The sequence below is a fragment of the Lycium barbarum genome, chromosome 9 (assembly GCF_019175385.1).
Source record: "Lycium barbarum isolate Lr01 chromosome 9, ASM1917538v2, whole genome shotgun sequence".
In the NCBI taxonomy this organism is placed as follows: Eukaryota; Viridiplantae; Streptophyta; class Magnoliopsida; order Solanales; family Solanaceae; genus Lycium; species Lycium barbarum.
The window spans coordinates 95,667,299-95,677,512 of record NC_083345.1 but is presented as its reverse complement, the minus strand read 5'-3'; positions in this window follow the sequence as shown (position 1 = coordinate 95,677,512).

Here is a 10,214-nt window from a genome sequence, read left to right as displayed (position 1 = left end):
CAAATGCCATTCAGTCTATGCAATGCTCCAGCCACTTTCCAGCATTGCATGATGTCTATCTTTTTTGATATGGTGGAAGACTTCTTGGAGGCCTTCATGGATGATTTTTCTGTTGTCGGTGAATTGATCGATGATTGTCTTGACCTTCTGGGTCGAGTGTTGAAGCTGTGCGAGGACACTAACCTTGTTCTTAACTGGGAGAAGCATCACTTTATTGTGAAGGAAGGAATTGTTCTTGGCCACAAAATCTCTGAAAAAGGAATTGAGGTTGATCAAGCCAAGATTGATGTGATTGCAAAGCTTTCTCCACCCATCTTAGTCAAAGGGGTTCGCAGTTTCTTGGGGCACACTGGGTTCTATCGGCGATTTATTAAAGATTTTTCGAAGATAGCAAATCCCATGTGCAAGCTTCTTGAAAAATAGGCTAAGTTCGAGTTCGATGAAAAGTGTCGAAAGCATTTGAGGAATTAAAGGAGCGAATTATTTCTGCTCTTGTTATTGTGTCACCTGACTGGTCACTTCCGTTTGAGATGATGTGTGATGCTAGTGGATTTGCAATTAGAGCGGTGCTTGGTCAGCATCAAAACAAGATCATGCACCCGATCTATTATGCTAGCAAGACATTGAGTTGTATCCAGATGAATTACACAGTGATCAAACAAGGACTACTTGCCATTGTCTATGCTTTCGAGAAGTTCAAGGCCAATTTTTTGGGGTCCCAAGTGGTGTTGTATACTTATCACGTAGCACTACGGTACTTAATGGCAAAGAAAGATGTTAAGCCGAGGTTGATTCATTAGATTCTCTTGTTGTAAGAATTCGACTTTGAGATCAAAGATCAAAAGGGATCAGAGAACCAGGTTGCAGATTATTTATCGAGGCTTGAGAAAGCCGGCAGACCCATAGGGGAACTTGAGATCAATAATACGTTCTTGGATGAAAGTCTTCTAGTAGTGTCATGTGATCTAGCACCATGGTATGCTGACATAGCAACTTACTTGGTGACTGGGTTTATTCCTAATGAAATCAAGGCTTACCGGAAAAAGAAATTCTTGAGAGATTGCCAGCAATATTATTAGGATGAACCATGCTTTTACCGAACTTGCGACGACAACATCATTCGTCGTTGAGTTCCCGAATCTGAGGTGATGGATATCTTAACGGCCTGCCATGACTCTCCTATTGGGGGTCATCATAGTGGAAATCGCACAGGGGCTAAGGTGCTTGAGTGTGGATATTATTAGCCGACTCTCTATCATGTTGTAAATTTGATGGCGAGGTCTTGTGATCAATGCCAATGCCAAGGATTGATTGCTAAGAGGCACGAGATGCCTATGAATTTTGTGTTGGAGGTAGAGCTTTTTGATGTTTGAGGAATTGATTTTATGGGGGCCTTTGTTAGCTCAGGTTGTATGAAATACATCTTGGCGACTGTCGACTATGTCTCAAAGTGGGTAGAAGCAGTGACTTTATCCAATAATGAAGGGAATAGTGTCACCAGCTTTCTAAAGAAGAACATCTCCACTCGTTTTGGAACCCCAAGAGCTATCATTAGTGACGATGATACGCATTTCTGTAACAAGGAGTTTGTGAAACTGCTTGAAAAATATGGTGTCAATAATAGGGTGACCACTCTATATCATCCTCAAACTAGTGGCCAGGTAGAAGTCTCCAATCGGGAGATAATGGGCATTTTAACCAAGACGGTCAATGCAAATAGGACCTACTGGTCCCAAAAACTTGATGATGCTCTTTGGGCCTACAGAACCGCTTTCAAATGCCCATTGGAACTTCTCTTTATAGGATAGTTTTCTTAAAGACGTGCCATCTACCGGTCGATCTTGAACACAAGGCCATGTGGGCATTGAAGAAGCTGAATATGGATTGGGAGGAGAAAACCAAGCTTAGGTTGTTTCAACTGAATGAGATGGACGAAATCCGATACTAAGCATATGAGAGTGAAGCCTTGTACAAGGAGAGGATGAAGCACTACCATGATAAAAAAAATCCTCTAGTGGGAATTCCAGAAAGGTGATGTTGTCCTTATGTACAAATCAAGGCTGAAGCTTTTCTCAGGAAAATTGAAATCCAGATGGTCCGGGCCTTTCCAAGTGGTAAGTGTTTCACCAAATAGCACAATTGAATTGAAGTCCGGAGATAGAACTCAGACCTTTAAGGTGAATGGCCAAAGGGTGAAGTGTTACCATTGGTGCATTGATGGAGATAGGATCGTTGATAGGCACCGTTTGAAGCATGGATACACTCCTAACCCAAAGTAAAATGGTAACACCGTCGTGTCGCGACGTTTAATCAAGCATTTCTTGGGAGGCAACCCAAAGTTTTAAGTTTATTTGTGTTTTTTCTTTTTGTCATTTTAGCATTTTTTGTAATTATTTTGGTGCTGCTTGATGTTTGCTTGTGTGCTTAGGATTACAATATGCAGAAAAAGGGAGTAACAAGGAGTGAAACAAAAGGGAAATGCTAAATTCGAAGGTAAAAGTACGGGCTCGTACTTAATTGTACGGGTCATACTTCTTACTGTACCTCAATGGAAGGAAAAAGAGGCTTACTGTTTTTGGCAGTTCAGGTACGTTGAGAAAGTACGAGTCGTACTTTTTGTACGGATAATAAATTTGCACCGTACCTCAAAGGGTAAGAATAGTGGGTCACTGTTTTTGGCAATCCAGGTACATGATAAATGTACGGGCTGTACTTAATTGTACGTTTTGACATACGGCCAGTACAAAAATTCATACCACGTCATTAAATTGACAGTAGGTACGTCCATAAAAATATTTACTTCCAAGTATGGGCCGTACTTTTATCGGTAATTTAAGGAAAGGTTTAAATACCTTCCCGACCTTCGCTCTCCACTCCAACTCAAATTCAAACCCACCTCCTAATTTTACTCCTATAACTGACCCCCATTAACTCTATTACTCCCATTACTTCCTTAAATCCCCACCATCCATTCACCATACACACAAACCCTAAGTTGAAATTTGTTGAAAGCATTTGTAGGAAAAGAATTCCAAGTGGTTCATGGTTGATTCTTCCATTCATCACTCACAGATATGTTGATGTTCTACGTATATGTACTTTACCTATAATGGTAGAGTGATATTGTCGAATTGATAATGACCACATGGATCTTGATAGGAGTAATTCAAAATTAGGGTTGAAATGGTTGAAATTTTCCTGTAGAATTTTGGTTGGGGGAAGGGATTGGTATGTGTGTTGTATACATGACTCGTGGGGGCGAGTATGTTAAAATTTCCATAGAGTTGAAGGGTATTCCAATAGACGACTTTGATTGTGAAGTATGAAATTGTTATGCCCGCCAACTGCTAGATGAAATGCTAATGATTTTTTTTTGTTGATAAAACGGGTGAAGTCTGAGTAACTCGAGCCCTTATAACCCACAATTGAATGATGCAAAAAGCTAAATATGTATATAGTGATGTTGTGGAACACATTGAAGCAATATGTGGAAAGAAGTCAAGTACGATACAGTCTACGACCCATACAAATTTATACAAGCTGTTCCTTGCATCGTAATTGGAACAATAAACCAAGAAAATCATAGTTCTTGGGGTACGATTGATAATACGGGCGATACTTAATTGTATGGACCGTACTTTCTGGCCGTTACTCAAGGCCAGCTTAATTCACATTCTATTTACGACGTACGGTACAAAGTACAGACCGTACATTTTTGTATGGGCCGTACCTTACACCGGACATTTTTGTCATAATTTTTACGTCATAATGTACGAGACGAACTTAATTGTACGACCCGTACTTAACATGTACAAACTGCATCACTGTAAACAAACTAGATTTCAAACAAATAATAGAAGAACCATTTTCTTGTGACTGACATTATACTCCAACATGTATGCCACAAAGAATACTATCCAGTGGGGTAGTGTGTCCCAACCAATAGAAAGGGGCAAGGATCGGGGCAGAGGAACTATACAGATAAGGTTGTGTGGTATCCCCTCCAACCAAGAGCTAGAAGATGTTAATGTTCAACCCTTCAAAAGAAGTAGAAATGTTGTAGCTCACCGAACATCACCATCACACGATTCCTCCCGGTCTAAAGAGAAGGAATCTTTTGCTGCTCTAAGTTCTAGTGATGAGGGATTTGAGCAAGGAAGTGCGTCACCTGCTAATGCCCCTGCAGACTCAGATTCAGACAGTTCAGAAGAGCGTAGATTAGCCAAAGTATGAATGAAAACTCTGTCAGAAAATGACCTGCGATTTTCAGTAGAAGGGGTCCAAGAGAGGTTTGAAGAAGGATTGGATGGGATAAAAAAAGGGAAATCCATTATGCAACATATGGGAGGAAAGGCACATTAGATTCCTTGGTCTAGAGGATCACCCTCGTATCATAGAGACACTGCATCACTATAAACTTAAGGTTTTCAACACAGTCTCGGGTGAATATTTCCCCATCCTTGTTCATGAGTTTTATGCTCATATGGCACTGCTATAAAGAAAAATCAGAAATCGGGCGAGGAATTTGAGGAGGTTCCTGACTTAGAGAAGGTGGAGGTCCGGAAAGTCAAAGTTGACATCTCCAGTAAAGCAGTCAACAAATATTACTTTAGGGGTGAGTACGTGGCACCACTGAATACATCTGAGTTTCAATGTAAATGCGATAGGAGAGCTGAGAAGGCCGTGAAAGAATGGGTGGCCTTAGTAATAGCTCGGGATAACCCACTTTGGCTAACTACGCAGGCAAAAATTTTCAAAAGAACTCTGACACTCAAGGAAATTTTTTGGTGGAGTGTAGTAAGGTACAAACTGGTTTCGACCCAAAATGATAATCACCTCACACCGGATCGTGTCATGGCAGTTGCAGCGCTTATGTCTCATTACCCGTTGAATTTTGGGGAGCTGATCACTACTGAAATTCGGGAGAGGGAACCACAGAAAGGCATATCATTGTTATTCCTATGCTTCATAACCGCATTATATATCGGGATCACTATATAAAAGCCTCTCATGTGTATGATATCAAGAAGAGAAAAGAGGAGGACCGTCAGGAAAATATGGGATTCGAGGCTGATGTTACAGATTTGTCGGAAGGGCAAGTAGAGACTCAGGCTAAGTTTGATTTAGGGGACACAAGTGAGGCTACCAAAGATACACCTCCTATAGTTGTGCCCTAGTTACTGAGATGAGACCATCCATTATTGTTATCCCACCTACTGTGGCTGCATCCATTTCTTAGGCAGGACAACCCTCCTCGGCTGCCCACCCTCATCCACACAGCAGTATGCATGAGACCCATTTACATTCAATAGAGAAAACTTCAGAGATTTTTCAATCGAAGCAAAACAGGTTGATCGAAAGTCAAAACTTGCAGCTAGGAAACTCCAGAAGTTTGTAAACACCAAAATTAAAGTAGCCTTGGATCCAGTCAAGGAATCAATTGAGTAGGCCCACGAGCTGCTTCATAGTAGGCTAAATGGATTTGAGGTGAGGTTGGCCGCACTAGAGAGATCAGGGCCTGGTGGTAACATAGGAGGACTTCGGGCTGAGTTGGATCAGCTAAAGCATGAGGTGCAGGCAATGCAGACCCGAGATCGGGTCGTTCTTGAGGATCCAGCTATCCTAAGTACTGTAGACATTTCAGAGTTAGTGCAAATAGTGAATCTGGTAGAGGATGATGACTCGCCACGGGTAAACAGATTAAAAGGGATATTGGAGGCAGAGGATCTCTCCGGGATTGTGATAGAAATAGTAATAAAGGCCCAGACGGACCAAAAAGAGGAGGAGCAGATGCAGAGAACCGTCCATACTCCTTTCTAGAAACGCCCGGCAGCACAAGCCTGCAGTGAGGTAGGGGAATCTTCGAGTGGCACCCACGCAAAGGTGCCTGAACTTAGCCAGACATTACCACCTTCCATCCCTCAGCCAGCGGCCGATGTGGCTTCAGTCTAGACTTCTGAGGCGGAGACGCTTCATGATGCTCCCCGCACCTAGTGTGCCCCAGGTAGTCCTAACACTCATTCTTGTGCTCATCGTGATGCACTGGGGACAATGCAAAGTTTTTGGTTGGGGGTGGGCTATTTGGTTATTGTTGAAACTTGTATATATGTGTTTAGGAACCCCCTCCGCTTTTCTTTGTAGTATTCTTTTCCTGAGGGGTTTTATTTCTTTTGAATCTGGTATGTTTAGGTAAAATAGAGTAATTATGACTTATATGGTTGTGGTTTTGAACTTATGGCATGGTTGGTTGAAATTGAAGTGAATTAAATTGACCCATCCAATTTTTTATGCATGCAAAGATATTGCTAGTGATTGACATGTATGATTCTTTTTCTGACATTATAAGTATTGGGGTATTGTGTGTGCAGAATGTTCACACGGGTGGTTACACTTGACTTAACCAAAGAGATTCTTATGTCATTGTGTGTGTGAATTGTTAGCGATTGTTCATGTATTGCATTTGTAATCTAGAACTATAATGACCCGATTGGTCATTATAGTCTTTTCGGGACTTTTTGACTAGAGGGACCGTTGACATGCATCCCAAGGTGCTCGAGGTTGATTTTGGGTGACTTCTAGGAAAATTTGGCTTAAAGCAAAAAAAAGTTAACTTAAATTAAAGCAAAAAAAAAAGTTAACTTAAAGTTGACTTTTGGGTAAATGGACCTTTTTCGAAAATTCGTTGATTCCAAGAGGTTTGGATAGTCATTTAGAACTTGTGTGCATATCTGGTCCGGTTCCCAATGCACACAGGTGTATTTTGGGACTTGGGTTGGAAAGTTAAAATTGAGGTATCGGGGGTTGACTTGGTCAACGAAAACATCTGCTGGGAATTCTGAGGCTACGAGTGCGTTCGTAGCGAATTTTTATGTTTGTCTGTGTATGTGGTTTGTGAGCAGATGGCCTCGGGTATTAGTCGAGATTTCAGATTGAGATTGTATTGATTTCGGAAACTTCTGGTGCTGGTGTCCGCAATGGCGGCACCACCATAGTGGTGGGATGGGGCGCCCTTGTATATTTGCAGCCTTGGCAGTCTGAGAGGCCATCGGGGCGGCACCGCTGCAGTGGTCCCGATGACGCTGTATCGGTATCGGGCCTGTTATTTCATTAAGTGCGTATTAAAAACCCTTAGTCTCTCATTTATTACTATTTCAAAAATTGAGCTTTTGGGAGAAATTCTAGAGGATTCTTGGGGAAGATTCTTAGTGGTAAGTCCTTCTAATCTCTTTGCCATTTCATTATCCCTAATCATCTTAGAATCCCTTTTCCTTGATAGTTCTTTAAGTAATGGAAGATTAAAAGTGGGTTTAATGAATATTCCTTCTAGGCTTCTAAATCATGAATTGTTGATTAGATTAGCTTATTTAAGCATTGAATTGATGATTTGAGCCCTTATTTCATAATTTCTTCCTAATTAGAGGCTAATTAGTGGATGTAGAAGTTAGGGTTTATACCCAAATTTGGGGGTTTTACCTAGAATCCGAATTAGAGTGATTTGTTGATTATTCTAGCTTTTTAATGATGGGAATTGATCACCTAGAGGTTTTATTTAATGTTGGGACCTTGAGATCCCTAATTTCACCCTTCAAGTTCATAAATCCTATTCCATAGGTTTGAGATTTGGGTCTTGATAGAAGTAGGGTTGGTTTTGATATTCTCCTTGATTCTAATTCCATGATTCAAATATGCTTAGACTTTCTTGATCTCGAGGCTCAGCGAAAAGGAAAGGTTAAGGAGTGATTGTTGGTGTTATTATTGTTCGACCTTTCAGGTAGGTTATGGCTTACCCTATGATGAGACTTCGTTTAGCGAAGCATATATTTAAATGATATTGGCGGAGAAAGCATATAAACCTTTGGGTATGAAGTTGGGCTTGATATTGTCATAGGTTGGGCCCTGTTGTGTGATTGGGGCTAGCCACCCCATTGTGTTGTGACTTGAATTGTTCTATTGTTGTTGGCTTGATGCCACGTGGTGACAATAGATATTAGAGACTATTTTTGTACCTCTTCTTGATATTGAAGTATCTTACTTGTTCATGTTTGATACAAGGATAGTGTTATATATGGCTTTTGTAGCCTTTTCAGGATATTTTTGGCATACCCATGCTTGGTACTTGTGATATTGATCTGACTGTTGATGACGAGATCATGGTTATTGTTGAGTTGATTTATATAAGTCTTGATAGGGCTTATAATGTTGTGACTTCCATAGCATATTCATTGGCATTTATTGCATTGATATAGCATTTATGTATTCATACCTGATGAAAATGGTTTGGAACTGATTTATTAAAGCCTTATGGTATCTATAAGAGAAAATATTTTAAATGCCCGATGGGAAATGGTTCCGGGTGATGTGATATTATATGATATGATATGATAAAGATCCTCCGTGGGCAAAGATCCGGAGACTCGTTACTGTTGGGCAAAGATCCAGACACGAGTGGTAAATGAACTCCGTGGGTCCCTCATGAATTGTATTACCGAGACGTCGATACTTCCGTCTGGAGTACATGTGTACACATCAATTCATTGTTGACACCTAATTTTCACCTCATAAGACGTGTATTTTTATTTTCAAAATTCCCGAGTCAAAGACGGAGCAAGGATGCACCCTCAAAAATTAAAATTTCAAAATTTCGAGAAAATTATAAAAATTGACATTTAATCATTATTCTGTAAAAAATTTACAATTGCAAGAAAATTACAAGTTATTTACTTTCATAAATATAATTAAAAAAGGAAATACATATCCCGCTCTGTCTAACTCGAGAAAGTTGTTAATTAAGACGACGTATAAATTACGACTCATTTTGACCGTATTTTTCACATTTTTAAATATTCTCCGAAACTATATCAATATTAGGTTTGTTTTGAAGCTAATTTTTTAAATTTACAGCTTTTAAATTTTAATTAGCCTACATAACTATTTTATTTAATTTAAATTGGGGGAAGGGGGGGGGGGGGGGGGGGTCAATTTAAAGGTTTTTAAAAAATTTAAGGGGGGGGGGGGGGGGGGAGGGTGGTTATTAAAAGAGGGAGGGAGTGAAAGTTTAATAAAATAAACTTTCAACCCCTCCATTCCCTCATTTTCCACCCCGACCTTTCTTTTTCTTTAGGGTTTGCTTAGCGATCAAATTTGCGGCGTTTCATGACCGTTTTACGCCGGATTTTTGAGGGCTTTTGTCCTCTACCATGTTTCCTCATGATTGCCAGGTTTATTTTCATATAATTCGTAACTTTTGATCTTGGACTTGACTCGTATTGGGATGTTGTTCGGGTTCTTCGTGTGTGTGGTTGCCATGGGCAGAGCCTTGAGCTCTTGGCCCTCTTGTGCACCACACACAACAAATGAAGGACCCTGGGATAATTTCCCATGAGTCTGTTCAATTTGAGTACCATGGTTTGGGGATTCTATCTTGTTTGGTACGATTCTGTTACTATTATACCGTTAGGATGAGGTGAATTTGTTTTATTTATGACAAGACGTACTATCCTATATTTTTCTGATTTTATTGGATTTTTTTGGTATAATTAGTTGGATTTTTAGTTGTATTGTGGAATTTATCTGAAATTGTGATTGAAAATAGTACGAATTGGTACAATTTTGAAAAATTCCTTTGTCCTATCCAATTTTGAAATTATTTGGGATATTTTGGAATTGGGGGAAAATCTGTTTGGCGGAGCACCTAGAACTTTCTATTCTTGGTCTTTAGGGTTCCCACTATTGTCCTATATATATATATAGTGTTCATGACTAAAAAGGGATCCCCATTTTTCTTTCCTCTCATGGCGACGTTTGAAATCCTCACTATGCTTCTACACTAGCTTTACATATACTACCCCCTAAATACCCATACAAATATAATAGAACTTAATATACACTATAATCATATTAACATACTACAATATCATATAAAATACTACTATTTTTTTGGGAAACTCTAAGAGTAAAGGGCTGTTGAAGGGTGCTTGGGTTGTTGGTGCTTGAAGTTTGAAGACTCAATCCCCATTTTGACCTTTTAGTTGCCCTACAAAGAGGTAATACCTCATTTTAACTTTTGTTTTGGCCTATGATATGTACTTAATGTTTGTTTAGATCATGCTATTGCTTTTTGCTTATGAAACTGCTTATTAAGTGTGTTTAAAGTTAGTTTGGATCACGTTGTTGCTTTTTGCTTATGAAACCGCTTATTAAGTGTGCTTAAAGTT